General features: G+C 42.6%; 1 protein-coding gene across 4 annotated transcripts in view; it reads left to right on the forward strand.

Annotated features, from left to right (window-relative positions):
* The first annotated feature begins 283 nt into the window (after positions 1 to 283).
* LOC123724411 (KN motif and ankyrin repeat domain-containing protein 2) overlaps positions 284 to 16,450 on the forward strand; it is a 115,245-nt gene continuing 99,078 nt past the window's right edge. For 3 of the 4 annotated variants that reach the window (XM_045687829.1, XM_045687831.1, XM_045687832.1), the window contains exon 1: positions 1,902 to 2,119. The gene's annotated coding sequence lies outside the window, so the exon portion shown is untranslated. Of the gene's footprint in view, positions 409 to 1,901; positions 2,120 to 16,450 lie in introns of those variants that run through there. The other variant, XM_045687830.1, reaches the window with a different exon arrangement.

Consider the following 16,450-nt stretch of genomic DNA (forward strand, 5'->3'; position numbering starts at 1 on the left):
CAAAAGCTGGATCTTTTCTAGCCAAGACGGTGAAACGTCACCGTAGAGCAGCCATCTTTAGAGGGACAACCAATGTATTTGTTTTTTGTATCATGCATGAACATTGTCTCGCTTTGTTGGTCTGAAAACAGTTGCTACATCAAAAATGTATACACCATAATTACATTATTTCCCCCTAAATATATCAATATAATTAAAAGATTGGAGAGTGATAATCAGTGATCTCTGATCGATGGTGATGATTCCAGGTCGAGATACACTCCAGTACAAGATTTTAGCCAGCAGAGGGAAACCTTGGACATGAATATATCATTAATATCGTGCGCTTCCCTGAGAAATAGCCGTGCATCTCGAAATTTTGGAGCATATTTACCTTGTACCTTCCTTATGCAAATGCAATAATTAACGGTAAGACATCTATCATATTTGTTTTGTTGCAGTGGTTTTCATGTAATGGAAAATATCTGAAATGTATTCGCTATGCTTTATATGGGCTATAGGGAATATTCTCTATCATTTGATGTAACGGTGTAACCTATATCCCATCCGTAGGGGAGATCCGTATGCTATTGCATCTATTTAATAATCCGTGACTAACGTTATGTTTTTCTTTTCTATCTTGCACATGTATGTATCCCAATGAAGATCCATGCGTTCAGTTGACTTATAGCCGATTATAAGGTTATTATTAGCGAGCGCCAAAATAAATGACAGGTGTATATTCTGGCACCCTACTACAGATATCGAGGCCATTAGCACAAAACGGCTTGCGGATACTACCGAGTCACTGTATTTGTTAATACAGAGCGGGTTAATGCATGCAGGGCATTGAGCTGCTGCTGCGGTTCCTTGCCTGGTCAGCAGCCCGACGTCTCGATGGAGCTGAGCTTGGAGAATACATTCTGGTCGATGCTCCATAGCATACCAGGGCTACTGCGGCCCCAAGCTCTGGTACGGAACCCTGAGAGATGAAATTATTGCTGCGTTGATTTACCCAGTATGTAGTCTAGGTTACTGTAGCATACATAACATTACTGCATATGTTAAATCAAATATAAAGGCATTAAGGCTATCAAGCAGATAGCACATGATGTCCCATGTTTTGTCATCACACGATTGTGCAATAAATGTACCTCGATATGACAGTATTTAATCTAATGCATGATGTTGTATACTAAATATAATTATTCTATTTATTCTATGGTTGTAGAGCTAGTCTGATAGTGGGATAGGTATGCTATTGAAGGAGGTAGCCTGCCTGCCTGCCTGCCTGCCTGGCCTGCTGATTCCAGGTCAGGTCTATGGGTGGTATAGCAGCTAGAGTGGGATCATTAGGGGAAATGCATGGAGAGAGAGACAGGGATAGAGGGAGAGGGTAGTGCACTCCAAGAATGACAAGTATGTCCTGGAGCCGCAGAAATGAAGCCCCCAGTGCTGTTTTTTGTAATTACAGTGGGGCTTAGCATTACATCCCCCCTCCCCAGTCAAACACACACACACACACACACATGCTACAGTGAGTGCGTAGTCATACCATCACAGACATTGGGCTACATGTTCAAACTGTCCTGCTTAGAAATCCCCCTTATTATGTTGCTTTTTAAATCTCCCTTGTTGTTTTGCTTTTTAAATCTCCCTTGTTGTTTTGCTTTTTAAATCTCCCTTGTTGTTTTGCTTTTTCATCAGTGGGTTTATTTTCCTCTCAGTCTTAAAGCAGCCACGCCACATTGTCTCTCTTCAGTCCAGCTGCCTGCCCACTGTGTGTGTGTGTGTGTGTGTGTGTGTGTGTGTGTGTGTGATCTGACCCCCAGCACTCTCATTGGACCAGTGCTGAGGAAAGTGGGTGTGTCCCCACCAGCTAGTCCGGCCCCCTCTGCACAGCGGTGCTGGTGTTGTAAAGTACTTTACCGTCCCATATGTTCAGTCCTCTACACTCAACTCAATTGTTCCTGTTCCTCTGCTCCAGATGCTGAGTGTGAGCGAGACATAGACACAGACATACACACACACACACACACACACACACACACAGAGGACACTGACAGAGGACTGAGGCAGGAAACTGAACTTCCATCAACACCTCTGAAGAAGACTAAGAAAATAAGAGCCTTTTTTAGAGGTGAGAAGATGACAGAGATTCTGCTCTTTCTTCCCTCATTTCCTTCTCTCATTTCCTTCCCTCATTTCCTTCTCTCAACTCTTTTCTTATCTGTGTGTTTTCTCATGTGGGATTCTCTGTCATTCCTTCAGTCTTCTTTTCTCCTCTGGTTTGTTACTATCTCCAGTCCCCCCACTCTCCTTTCTTCCTGTCCTCCGATATCATGTTTTATTCTCTCCTCTGTTCCTTGGGGGTTTTCAGACTTTCAGAATGTGGTAATAGGATGCTACACACACACACACACACACACACACACACACAGAGCGAGAGAGAGAGTACACACTCAGTGTAACCACTATGGTCTGTCTTCATGGGTCTATTAGAGCTCTTGACTGTCGCTGTATTCCATATTCTATCCCAATGGGCGGTTGACCGTGCCATGTTTTAGTTTAGAGCTCTGTTGGGCTGGCTAATGTCTTACAGCTGGGGGTTCACTCAGCCAACCAGGCTCATACAGCCAGGACAAGCATACAGGGGAATGGCGATGGATAGGGAGAAAGATGGAGAGAGAGAAAAAGAGAGACAGAAATTGATATCGAGAGAGAGAGAGCATTGCACTAGGCTGGGCTTTAACTTGAGTGCATATTCGCTTGGCTGCTCTTTTACGGCCTGCATGTATGCACACAGCATTGCTCCTGACTCCTGCCTGGTTATTGAGTCTGTGAGTTGAGTGCATCGTCCATTGTTGGCTTCTCAGAGAGGGAACATTAAAGGCAAGGCGTTTACTTTTATCTGATCTCTGGGCTACCTTTCTGCCGAGCTGCCTCTACTCTATGGAGCCTGCCTGGAGCAGGGGGGCTGGCAGAGTGGAGCAGGGGATGGCAGAGAGTCTGCCTCTTTGGAGAGCCAGTGTGTGTACTGTTGTTCTTTCTGTATATGTGGCTATTTTGGTCCTTGTGTGCAGTGTTTGTGTGTTTGTGTCTGTAGATCTGTTCATGTTTGTGCTGTTGATTTGGTTCATGTGTATACATAATGTGTGTGTGTGTGGTCTTTATTCTGGTTTAGCTCTGTGTTTATGTGTTAGTGGGTTTTTCTTTGAGTTCACCAACAGGAGAGCTCAGTTAGTAGAACTCACTGCTCTTAGTTACCTCCCCTCCCCAGGTAATGATAATGAGTGTGTTGTGTTGTTTGATTCTGCACAACATCACACAGCTGCTACCCACCGTTGGACAGTGCCCTAGTCATTGTGTATGTGTGTTAGGGTGATTCCCTTTGAGGTAGAGAGTCATCTGAACTGAAGCTGAGCCACAGAGCTGGAGACTGTAAATAGGTTCATTTTTTACTGTACATGCAGGTTGAACACTTAAACACTACTGTGTGTGGGGGGTACAACCTGTTGGGAGTATGGACTTAGAAGTAGGGCTGGGCGGTATACCATATTTTACAATATACCGGTATTGATGCATGGGCCAGTTTAGGTTTTTACTTTACCTTCTATAACGTTATTTAAATGTTTGTTTTGTTAAATGTGACATGCAGTGTGTAACATCCATTTTTATAGTTTACACCGCTACTTGAGTCATTTCTCTGTGCTCTCTCTCTCTCCATGCTGCTTTCCACGCCGACCTAGTCCCCCCCCTGTCACTCAAGGAGAGCATTTGTTGTTGCTTGACCACGAGACACTTGTGTTCAGTCTGCATGGTCAATGCAGCACATGCAACAATGTTGATGACAATGATGTTGTTTCCACTTTGCTTCTTAACCTAAATCCACAAGCATTCTATAATTAGACCATTAGGTTGTGTTTCTTATCTGCAAACAGCTAGGTTGTCTTTTCTTAGCAATTTGTATTTTCTTGTTAGCTGCTAATGCTAATCACTAGTTAGCTGGCTACCTAGTTAGCTAATACATTTACTGAGTTAGAGCAAACAAATGTAGCTAACTAATACAGCCTAATACCAGTGCTGGTGTAGGCTTAAACCACCATGTTGTTTGTGCAACAGTATCTTCTAAATCAAAGAGGAGTATGCGAAGCACAAATATGTTGGCTACATGAAGAAACATTTAATATAGCCAAAGATTATAGGGTCCACTAGCAAACAATGACCATCACGTTAGTTCCTATCCTGTCACAATAACTCCACCCTGGCATTTTCATTCGTGGTCATGTCAAACAACACTGTATTCAACGTGCCCACTATTATTTGTATTCTAACTATATAATTACAATAAACACCAAAGTGTATGGATCTAAATTGCAAGTCAAATCGCAATTGCAACATTTGATTAAAAATAAGGCCTAGGTTGTTTTGCCCATATCATGGAGCCCTATGTGGCAGTGTGGAAATTATCTCAAATGAGTGCAGGAAATGCAGAAATTGATGGAAAATTATTTTAGGTTGAAGTTGAACTGAACAGTATAAAACAATCACTTAGAATATATGTGTTGCCACTGTAGGGTCACACTCCAGTGGCAAAGTGTAAAATACCGTCAAAAATGTTAAAAATACTGTGATATGATATTTTGGCCATATGGCCCAGCCTATGTAGTAAAGAATGGGTGCTACAGTGTGTGTAGTATATGTGCGCTCCGTTTGCTCTGTATGGTGTGTCCCTATCATCTGAACTTACAGTACCAGTCAAAAGTTTGGAAACACCTTCTCATTCCAGAGTTTTTCTTTATTTTGACTATTTTCTACATTGTAGAATAATAGTGAAAACATAAAAACTATGAAATAACAGATATGGAATCATGTAGTAACCAAAAAAGTGTTAACCTCTCTAGGGTATGTGGGACGAAATCGTCCCACCTACTCAACAGCCAGTGGAATCCCGTGGTGCGATATTCAAATACCTTAGAAATGCTATTACTTCAATTTCTCAAACATATGACTATTTTACACCATTTTAAAGACAAGACTCTCGTTAATCTAACCACACTGTCCGATTTCAAAAAGGCTTTACAACGAAAGAAAAACATTAGATTATGTCAGCAGAGTAACCAGCCAGAAATAATCAGACACCCATTTTTCAAGCTAGCATATAATGTCACATAAACCCAAACCACAGCTAAATGCAGCACTAACCTTTGATGATCTTCATCAGATGACACTCCTAGGACATTATGTTATACAATACATGCATGTTTTGTTCAATCAAGTTCATATTTATATAAAAAAACAGCTTTTTACATTAGCATGTGACGTTCAGAACTAGCATACCCACCGCAAACTTCCGGTGAATTTACTAAATTACTCACGATAAACGTTCACAAAAAACATAACAATTATTTTAAGAATTATAGATACAGAACTCCTTTATGGAATCGCTATGTCCGATTTTAAAATAGCTTTTCGGCAAAAGCACGTTGCAATATTCTGAGTAGATAGCTCGCCATCACGGGCTAGCTATTTTGACACCCACCAAGTTTGGCCCTCACCAAACTCCGATTCACTATAAGAAAAATTGGATTACCTTTGCTGTTCTTCGTCAGAATGCACTCCCAGGACTTCTACTTCAATAACAAATGTTGGTTTGGTTCAAAATAATCCATAGTTATGTTCAAATATCCTCTGTTTTGTTTGTGCGTTCAAGACACTATCCGAAGGGTGACGAAGGGTTACGCGCCCGACGCGTTTCGTGACAAAAAAATCTTAAATATTGTTTAAAATACATTTTTATGCGATTTTTCTCGTAAAAAAGCGATAATATTCCGACCGGGAAACCCTGTTTTCGTTCAAAGACGAAAAAATAAAAACATGGTGTCGGCTCGTGCACGCGCCCCCAGTCTCATTGTTCTCTGATCGACCACTATCCAAATGCGCTACTGTTTTTCAGCCTGGGCCTGCAAAGTCATCATTCCCCGTTCTGCCGCCTTCTGAGAGCCTATGGGAGCCGTAGGAAGTGTCACGTTACAGCAGAGATCCTCAGTTTTCAATTAAGAGAGTGTAGAAGGCCAAGAAATGGTCAGAGAGGGCACTTCCTGTAAGGAATCTTCTCAGGTTTTTGCCTGCCATATGAGTTCTGTTCTACTCACAGACACCATTCAAACAGTTTTAGAAACTTTAGGGTGTTTCTATCCAAATCAAACAATTATATGCATATTCTAGTTTCTGGGCAGTAGTAATAACCAGATTAAATCGGGTACGTTTTTTATCCGGCCGTGCAAATACTGCCCCCTACCCTAGAGAGGTTAAAGAAATCAAAATATATTTAATATTTTAGATTCTCAAAGTAGCCACCCTTTACCTTGATGACAGCTTTGCACACCCTTTGCGGTTTTGGAGCAGTGGCTTCTTCCTTGCTGAGCGGCCTTTCAGGTTATGTAAATATAGGACTCGTTTTACTGTGGATATAGATACTTTTGTACCTGTTTCCTCCAGCCTCTTCACAAGGTCCTTTGCTGTTGTTCTGGGATTGATTTGCACTTTTCACACCAAAGTATGTTAATCTCTAGGAGACAGAATGCGTCTCCTTCCTGAGCGGTATGACGGCTGCGTGGTCCCATGGTGTTTATACTTGCGTACTATTGTTTGTACAGATGAACGTGGTACCTTCAGGCATTTGGAAATTGCTCACAAGGATGAACCAGACTTGTGGAGGTCTACAATTTTTTTCTGAGGTCTTGGCTGATTTCTTTTGATTTTCCCATGATGTCAAGCAAAGAGGCACTGAGTTTGAAGGTAGGCTTTGAAATACATCCACAGGTACACCTCCAATTGACTGAAATTATGTCAATTAGCCTATCAGAAGCTTCTAAAGCCATGGCGTCATTTTCTGGAATTTTCCAAGCTGTTTAAAGGTACAGTCAACTTAGTGTATGTAAACTTCTGACCCTCTGGAATTCTGATACAGTGAATTATAAGTGAAATAATTTGTCTCTAAACAATTTTGGGAAAAATTACTTGTGTCATGCACAAAGTGGATGTCCTAACCGATTGCCAAAACGATAGTTTGTTAACAAGAAATTTGTGGAGTGGTTGAAAAACGAGTTTTAATGACTCCAACCTAAGTGAATGTAAACTTCCGACTTCAGCTGTAACTGTAGCTCCCACTAAGTATAACTGTAGCTCCCATTAAATATAACTGTAGCTCCCACTAAATATAACTGCAGCTCCCATTAAATATAACTGCAGCTCCCATTAAATATAACTGTTGTTCCCACTGAATATAACTGTTGCTCCCACTAAATATAACTGTTGTTCCCACTGAATATAACTGTTGCTCCCACTAAATATAACTGTTGTTCCCACTGAATATAACTGTTGCTCCCACTAAATATAGCTGCAGCTCCCACTAAATATAACTGTAACTCCCACTAAATATAATTGTAGCTCCCACTAAATATAACTGTTGTTCCCACTAAATATAACTGTAGCTCCCACTAAATATAACTGTTGTTCCCACTAAATATAACTGTTGTTCCCACTGAATATAACTGTTGCTCCCACTAAATATAACTGCAGCTCCCACTAAATATAACTGTAACTCCCACTAAATATAACTGTAGCTCCCACTAAATATAACTGTAGCTCCCACTAAATATAACTGTTGTTCCCACTAAATATAACTGGAGCTCCCACTAAATATAACTGTTGTTCCCGCTAAATATAACTGCAGCTCCCACTAAATATAACTGTAGCTCCCACTAAGTATAACTAGCTCCCACTAAATATAACTGTAGCTCCCACTAAGTATAACTGTAGCTCCCACTAAGTATAACTGTAGCTCCCACTAAATGTAACTGTATCGCCCACTAAGTATAACTGTAGCTCCCACTGAGACTTACACTGAGTGTTCAACACATTAAGAACACCTTCCTAATATTGAGTTGGGGTGTCAAAACCGTTCCACAGGGATGCTGGCCCATGTTGACTCCAATGGTTTCCATAGTTGTGTCAACTGTTGAGCTTGAACAACCCAGCAGCATTGCAGTTGACACAAACCGGTGCGCCTGGCACCTACTACCATACCCCATTCAAAGGAACTTAAGTCTTTTGTTTTGCCCATTCACCGTCTGAATGGCACACATACACAATCCATGTCTCAAGGCTTGAAAATCTTTCTTTAATGTCTCCTCCCCTTCATCTACACTGAGTGAAGTGGATAAAACAGGTGACATCAATAAGGGATCATAGCTTTAACCTGGTTTCATCTGGTCAGTCTATGTCATGGAATGTTTTGTACACTCAGTGTATATAAACATGTAGCATGGTGTGTGTGCGTGTGTATAAGTATCACTGTGAGTCATGCAGAGCACTGTGCTGTTCTGGGGATTTAACATTGTTTTATCTTCACAGGGTGTCTAGAGAAAAGCAGATCTTCTCTCCTTTCACTTAATAGGGCTAAGGAGATTTAGTGCCTCTTAATGCCAGCTTGCCTCGTCTCACGGGGAGGGAGGGAGGCAGGGGAGTAAGACAGGCAGGGAAGGAAGGAAGGAAGGAAGGAAGGAAGGAAGGAAGGAAGGAAGGAAGGAAGGAAGGAAGGAAGGAAGGAAGGAAGGAAGGAAGGAAGGAAGGAAGGAAGGAAGGAAGGAAGGAAGGAAGGAAAGGAGGGAGGGAGGGAGGCAGGGAGGAAGGAAGGGCAACAGAGAAAAAAACTCCCTGTGTGAGAACCAGGAATTTCAGAGAGAGCATCGATCACAACTAAGACTGAACAAATGCCTTGGGATAGTACTGGGTTAGTAATGGGATAGTACTGGGTTAGTAATAGGTTAGTACTGGGTTAGTGAATGGGTTAGTACTGGGTTAGTAATGGGATAGTACTGGGTTAGTAATGGGATAGTAGTAATGTTATGCAGCGTTTATACTGAAGTCCTTAGCTATGTTACAGCTTTGTCAGTATTTCTCCTAGGGCCCAGAATTGTTCCTGACCATGTGTCTCACCAGGAATACCTTGGAGCCTGGCGTTTTCCTGAGCATACGACTTGACTTGGTCCTAATTCCTGGTGGCACACTATGTTCCTCCTGTCATTGTTGAAGGCTGCGGGGGTTGTGCAGTGGCCTCCGCTGTGCTGTTGTCAGGCTCAGCTCCTGGTTCTAGCTGGCCTGTGGGAATTATGTTCCTTCGCAGGTAGTCTGGAAGTCATTATTTCCCTGCTGTGCTCTGAGCCAGTCACCCCAGGCACATCTGCTAGAGCAGGGGTGGGCAACATATGGCCCGCAGGCCCATTCAATCTGACCCGCGGTAGGATTGAGTCCAGACCACTCTGTCTAAAACTAGATAGAAAGTATGTAGACATGATAATGGACCTGTATGTTTTTAAATAACCACCCTTTTTTCTGGCCTGTAAATAGCTTTTGATGAAGAAATCAGCCCCCCAAAAAATCATTGCTGCTCTCCGCTGAATCCTTATGTGGCCCTCTAGACAAAATTATAGCCCACCTCTGTGCTAGGCGGAAAACTGCCCTGCCTTACCTCGCAATGAACTCTACCAATGGAGAATATCTGGGCTGCATTGTAACTGGCTTGCCTTGCGGTGTGGACTGTACTCTACCAATAGAGAATAGCAGCCTATCATTGTCGCTGTAGCAACAATAGCAACACGGAGCTCGAGTTCCAATACAGAGCTGTACAGTCTTTGTGGAGAAAGGCAGGCTCCATAGTGGGTGTGTGAGTGGAGAATGTCAGCCAGGCAGGGGTCACCGTAGTGGGTAAGGGTTGTAGCATTGCCAGAGGGGTATGGAGGATGGAGGAACGCACGAGGGCAGGAGGGTGATTCCTTGTCCTTTGTTTCCTGCCAGGGGGAATGGACTGAGGAACAATGGATGAGCTGACTTTACAGTTGGCCCCAATCATCTTAAAGGGGAACTGCCTCCTAGAACCAACTTCTCTGTTTATAAACGGCCTATGTGGAATCGATATGAGTCAGAAACATTAATTATAGTGTTAAAATTGACTACAAAGTATAAATAGGAACATTTTGGTTATAAAGTCAGTGAGTATGTCATGACAGGTATGGATTACTTACATGCTCACTTTTGCCAATGATGTCCAGTTGCCCAGAGACAACAAGGTGTGGTCCGCCCCCTGCTGCCACGTGTTGTGGACATATTGTCAGGTCAGCAACGCATGCACACATGCTTGGCATAGGAGTGAAGATGGGCTTCCATAAAGTTGGTGAAAACTTCTAATGCTTTCAACAATATTGCACAAGATGGCAAAGAATGGTTTACATGCAACAAACGTACGACATGATGGCTGTAACTGGTGTGTGGTGAGTAGCTAGCTAGCTATAACACTGTGATACTGTGATGTAACTAGCTAAATACACAGCCTCTCGCTAATGTGTAATGTGATGTAATGTCATAGAGAGGAACATTTGCATAGCTAACGTTGCAGCTGACAACAGGATGTAACGTTCGATAATGTTTCAACTCCAATGAATTTAAACTCGGAAAAAGATATTGATAACTAACCCGGATTTGCCAGTTAGGTAGCTAGCTACATTTATGAGAACAGCCAGGTTGTTTGGGTTAGTACTTGCTCTCGATAACTCAGGGCGGCATTCTGCCTTTTCTGTAATGGAACTGGGAGTCATGATCAAGGGCTAGGTTAGCAATAACGTTAGCTAGCTAGCGTTCGGGGGCTTTTTCTGTTTGTGCTAAAACAACATGGCTGTTCTCATAAAAGTCTATTGTGTATTTTCTAGGGCTAAAATAAATGAAAGTACTTGGCTAGCTTGAGTACCAGTCATTTTAGCTAACATGCTACAAATACGTGTCAGCAAGCATTCAGCAACGTAACATTACACAGCTGGTTGCATAGTAACAGCGTCAGCGTTACTGGCTTGAATCTATTCCGTACTTAAGGTCACTCTATTAGTATAATTACTTCCAAATTAGAAAAAAGTGATTTTTCTCAATATGTTTATTGAGTGATGATATTTTATTTCATTCATAGACTACTTACAAAACCTGATGGATATGTTGTTCAGCAGTGTCGTGGGAAACCCCACCATATCAGGAGTAGAAGGCTGAGGCAGTATGTAGCCAGGCACCAGTCACACTTCAGGTTGGTTACATTTGATCTGGTTATAGGTCAATATACTATTACTTGTCTGTCTTGGAATTCACTTAACCACCATTGATAATTTAATCAGTGCTGTGTGTATCAACTCTACCTTGTTTTTTCTACAGATGGAGAACGGGAGAGATGCTTTGTCATGGAGTCCCCTGACTTAAAGACAGGTTGATACAGATGTCTGGGAGAGACCTTTCACTCAGCATTAAAATGATACAAGACCTCTATTACTTTCGTCATCTGTTGTTACTATTGAATTGAATGGTGGGGGAGGGGGACCCTCTGTATTCTTCAACCGTGTCAGGGAACTGTCTTATATGGAACACCATATGAAGGGATGACGACTAACATGTACCACCAGACAAAATTACTTCTTGCTATCTTGGCATCTGTGATTGTACAGATAAATATCCGCTAGATAATCTAGCCAGCTGCAGCTATCCCCAAGCTATGCTAGCTAGCTGCTGTCAGGTTGGCTAAACACAAGGTCAGCGCAGGCTTTAGCCTACATATAGAACTGAATCAGCAGATCATCTTGAGATGGTGAGTCAGTCAGGAGCAGAGAAATCCTCAACTTCAAAACCTCTCTCTATAGCAAAGCCATCTTAGTTTACTTCGCTGTCACTAAATTACTCACTACTGCCCTTGTTTATTTATTCTCATTGAATGGGAAGACACACCAAGAAGCACCCACATTAAACCACGCCCCAAAGACGACAGTAGTTTTGGCTTCAGTAATGGCCGCTGCATTACTTAATGAGCACCGGAAGAACACGTGCAGAATCAGTGAGGTTTGCAGTCAGAGATAATTTTGGGAGAAGGGAAACTCCATTGGAATCGCATTAACGACCATTGTGGACAATGCCCAAGTGTCGTCAACTAGGAATCACTGACCACTTTAAGGAATGGAATACTAGTCACTTTAATAATGTTTACATATCTTGCATTACTCATCTCATATGTACACTACTGTTCAAAAGTTTGGGGTCACTTAGAAATTTCCTTGTTTTTGAAAGAAAAGCCTTTTTTTTGTCCATTAAAATAACATCAAATTAATCGGAAATACAGTGTAGACATTGTTAATGTTGTAAATGACTATTGTAGCTGGAAACGGCAGATTTTTTTTATGGAGTGTCTACATAGGCGTACAGAGGCCCATTATCAGCAATCATCACTCCTGTGTTCTAATGGCACGTTGTGTTAGCTAATGCAAGTTTATCATTTTAAAAGGCTGATTGATCATTAGAAAACCCTTTTGCAATTATGTTAGCACAGCTGAAAATGGTTGTTCTGATTAAAGAAGCAATAAAACTGGCCTTTAGACTAGTTGAGTATCTGGAGCATCAGCATTTGTGGGTTCGATTACAGGCTCAAAATGGCCATAAACAAAGACCTTTCTTCTGAAACTTGTCAGTCTATTCTTGTTCTGAGAAATGAAGGCTATTCCATGCGAGAAATTCCCAAGAAACTGAAGATATCGTACAACGCTGTGTACTACTCCCTTCACAGTACAGCGCAAACTGGCTCTAACCAGTGCAGAACTGAGCAAGACGACAAGTATATTAGAGTGTGTAGTTTGAGAAACAGACGCCTCACAAGTCCTTAACTGGCAGCTTCATTAAATAGTACCCGCAAAACACAAGTCTCAACGTCAACAGTGAAGAGGCGACTCCGGGATCCTGGTCTTCTAGGTAGAGTTGCAAAGAAAACGCCATATCTCAGACTGGCCAATAAAAAGAAAAGATTAAGATGGGCAAAATAACAGACACTGGACAGAGGAAGATTGGACTTTTTTTATGGACAGACAAATCAAAATTTGAGGTGTTTGGATCACAAAGAAGAACATTCGTGAGATGCAGAATAAAGGAAAAGATGCTGGAGGAGTGCTTGACGCCATCTGTCAAGCATGGTGGAGGCAATGTGATGGTCTGGGGGTGCTTTGGTGGTGGTAAAGTGGGAGATTTGTACAGGGTAAAAGGGATATTGAAGAAGGAAGGCTATCACTCCATTTTGCAACGCCATGCCATACCCAGTGTATGGCGCTTAATTAGAGCCAATTTCCTCCTACAACAGGACAATGACCCAAGCACAGCTCCAAACTACACAATAACTATTTAGGGAAGAAGCAGTCAGCTGGTATTCTGTCTATAATGGAGTGGCCAGCACAGTCACTGGATCTCACCCCTATTGAGCTGTTGTGGCAGCAGCTTGACCGTATGGTACGTAAGAAGTGACCATCAAGCCAATCCAACTTGTGGGAGGTGCTTCAGGAAGCCTGGGGTGAAATTTCTTCAGATTACCTCAACAAACTGACAACTAGAATGCCAAAGGTCTGCAAGGCTGTAATTGCTGCAGATTGAGGACTCTTTGACGAAAGCAAAGTTGGAAGGATTTTTCAATTAAAAATCGTTATTTATAACCTTGTCAACGTCTCGACTATATTTCCTATTCATTTTGCAACTCATTTCATGTATGTTTTCATGGAAAACAAGGACATTTCTAAGTGACCCCAAACTTTTGAACGGTATTGTATATACTGTATTCTATACTATTCTACGGTATCTTAGTCACTTAATAATGTTTGCATATCTTGTTTAACTCATCTCATATGTATATACTGTATTCTATACTATTCTACGTTATCTTTGGATTTTTTTTTTTTTTTTTAAATTTCAACTTTATTTAACCGGGTAGGCCAGTTGAGAACAAGTTCTCATTTACAACTGTGACCTGGCCAAGATAAAGCAAAGCAGTGCGACACAAACAACACAGAGTTACACATGGGATAAACAAATGTACTGTCAATAACACAATAGAAAAATCTGTATACAGTGTGTGCAAATGTAGTAAGATTAGGGAGGTAAGGCAATAAATAGGCCATAGTGGCGAAATAATTTCAATTTAGCAATGAGAGCATACAGGTCGTGGTGGTGGGTAGTGTATGGGGCTTTGGTGACAAAACGGATGGCACTGTGATAGACTACATCCAATTTGCTGAGTAGAGTGTTGGAGGTTATTTTGTAAATTACATTGCCGAAGTCAAGGATAGGTAGGATTGTCAGTTTTACGAGGGTGTATTTAGCAGCTTAAGTGAAGGAGGCTTTGTTGCGAAATAGGAAGCCAATTCAAGATTTAATTTTGGATTGGAGATGCTTAATGTGAGTCTGGTAGGAGAGTTTACAGTCTAACCAGACACCTAGGTATTTGTAGTTGTCCACATATTCTAAGTCAGAACCATCCAGAGTAGTGCTGCTAGAGGGGCAGGCGGGTGCGGGCAGCGATCGGTTGAAGAGCATGCATTTAATTTTACTTGCATTTAAGAGCAGTTGGAGGCCACGGAAGGAGTGTTGTATGGCATTGAAGCTTGTCTGGAGGTTTGTTAACACAGTGTCCGAAGAAGGGCCAGAAGTATACAGAATGGTGTCATCTGCGTAGAGGTGGATCAGAAAATCACCAGCAGCAAGAGCGACATCATTGATAAACTCAGCAAAAAAGAAATGTCCCTTTTTCAGGACCCTGTCTTTCAAAGATAATTCATAAAAATACAAATAACTTCACAGATCTTCATTGTAAAGGGTTTAAACTCTGTTTTCCATGCTTGTTCAATAAACCATGAACATGCACCTGTGGAACGGTTGTTAAGACACTAACAGCTTACAGATGGTAAGCAATTAAGGTCACAGTTATGAAAACTTAGGACACTAAAGAGGCCTTTCTACTGACTGAAAAACACCAAAAGAAAGATGCCCAGGGTCCCTGCTCATCTGTGTGAATGTGCCTTAGGCATGCTGCAAGGAGGCATGAGGACTGCAGATGTGGCCAGGGCAATAAATTGCAATGTCCGTACTGTGAGACACCTAAGATAGCGCTACAGGGAGACAGGATGGACAGCTGATTGTCCTCGCAGTGGCAGACCACGTGTAACAACACCTGCACAGGATTGGTACATCCCAACATCACACCTGCGGGACAGGTACAGGATGGCAACAACAACTGCCCGACTAACACAAGGAACGCACAATCCCTCCATCAGTGCTCAGACTGTCCGCAATAGGCTGAGAGAGGCTGGACTGAGGGCTTGTAGGCCTGTTGTAAGGCAGGTCCTCACCAGACATCACCGGCAACAGCGTCGTCTATGGGCACAAACCCACCGTCGCTGGACCAGACAGGACTGGCTAAAAGTGCTCTTCACTGACGAGTCGCGGTTTTGTCTCACCAGGAGTGACGGTCGGATTTGCGGTTATCGTCGAAGGAATGAGCGTTACACCGAGGCCTCTACTCTGGAGCGGGATCGATTTGGAGGTGGAGGGTCCGTCATGGTCTGGGGCGGTATGTCCCAGCATCATCGGACTGAGCTTGTTGTCATTGCAGGCAATCACAATGCTGTGCATTACAGGGAAGACTTCCTCCTCCCTCATGTGGTACCCTTCCTGCAGGCTCATCCTGACATGACCCTCCAGCATGACAATGCCACCAGCCATACTACTCGTTCTGTGCGTGATTTCCTGCAAGACAGGAATGTCAGTGTTCTGCCATGGTCAGCAAAGAGCCCGGATCTCAATCCCATTGAGCACGTCTGGGACCTGTTGGATCGGAGGGTGAGGGCTAGGGCCATTCCCCCAAGAAATGTCTGGGAACTTGCAGGTGACATGGTGGAAGAGTGGGGTAACATCTCACAGCAAGAACAGGCAAATCTGGTGCAGTCCATGAGGAGGAGATGCACTGCAGTACTTAATGCAGCTGGTGGCCACACCAGATACTGACTGTCACTTTTGATTTTGACCTCCCCCCCCTTGTTCAGGGACACATTATTCCATTTCTGTTAGTCACATGTCTGTGGAACTTGTTCAGTTTGTGTCTCAGTTGTTGAATCTTGTTATGTTCATACAAATATTTACACATGTTAAGTTTGCTGAAAATAATCGCAGTTCACAGTGAGAGGATGTTTCTTTTTTTGCTGAGTTTATATACAGAGAAAAGTGTCGGCCAGAGAATTGAACCCTGTGGCATCCCATAGAGACTACCAGAGGTCCGGACAACAGGCCCTCCGATTTGACACACTGAACTCTATCTGAGAAGTAGTTGGTGAACCAGGCGAGGCAGTCATTTGAGAAACCAAGGCTGTTGAGTCTGCTGATAAGAATGTGGTGATTGACAGAGTCGAAAGCCTTGACCAGGTCGATGAAGATGGCTGCACAGTACTGTCTTTTATCGATGGCTGTTATGATATACTTTGGGACCTTGAGAGTGGCTGAGGTGCACACATGACCAGCTCAGAAACCAGACTGCATAGTGGAGAAGGTACGGTGGGATTCGAAATGGTTGGGGATC

This window comes from Salmo salar, chromosome ssa10 (assembly GCF_905237065.1).
Source record: "Salmo salar chromosome ssa10, Ssal_v3.1, whole genome shotgun sequence".
Taxonomy (NCBI): domain Eukaryota; kingdom Metazoa; phylum Chordata; class Actinopteri; order Salmoniformes; family Salmonidae; genus Salmo; species Salmo salar.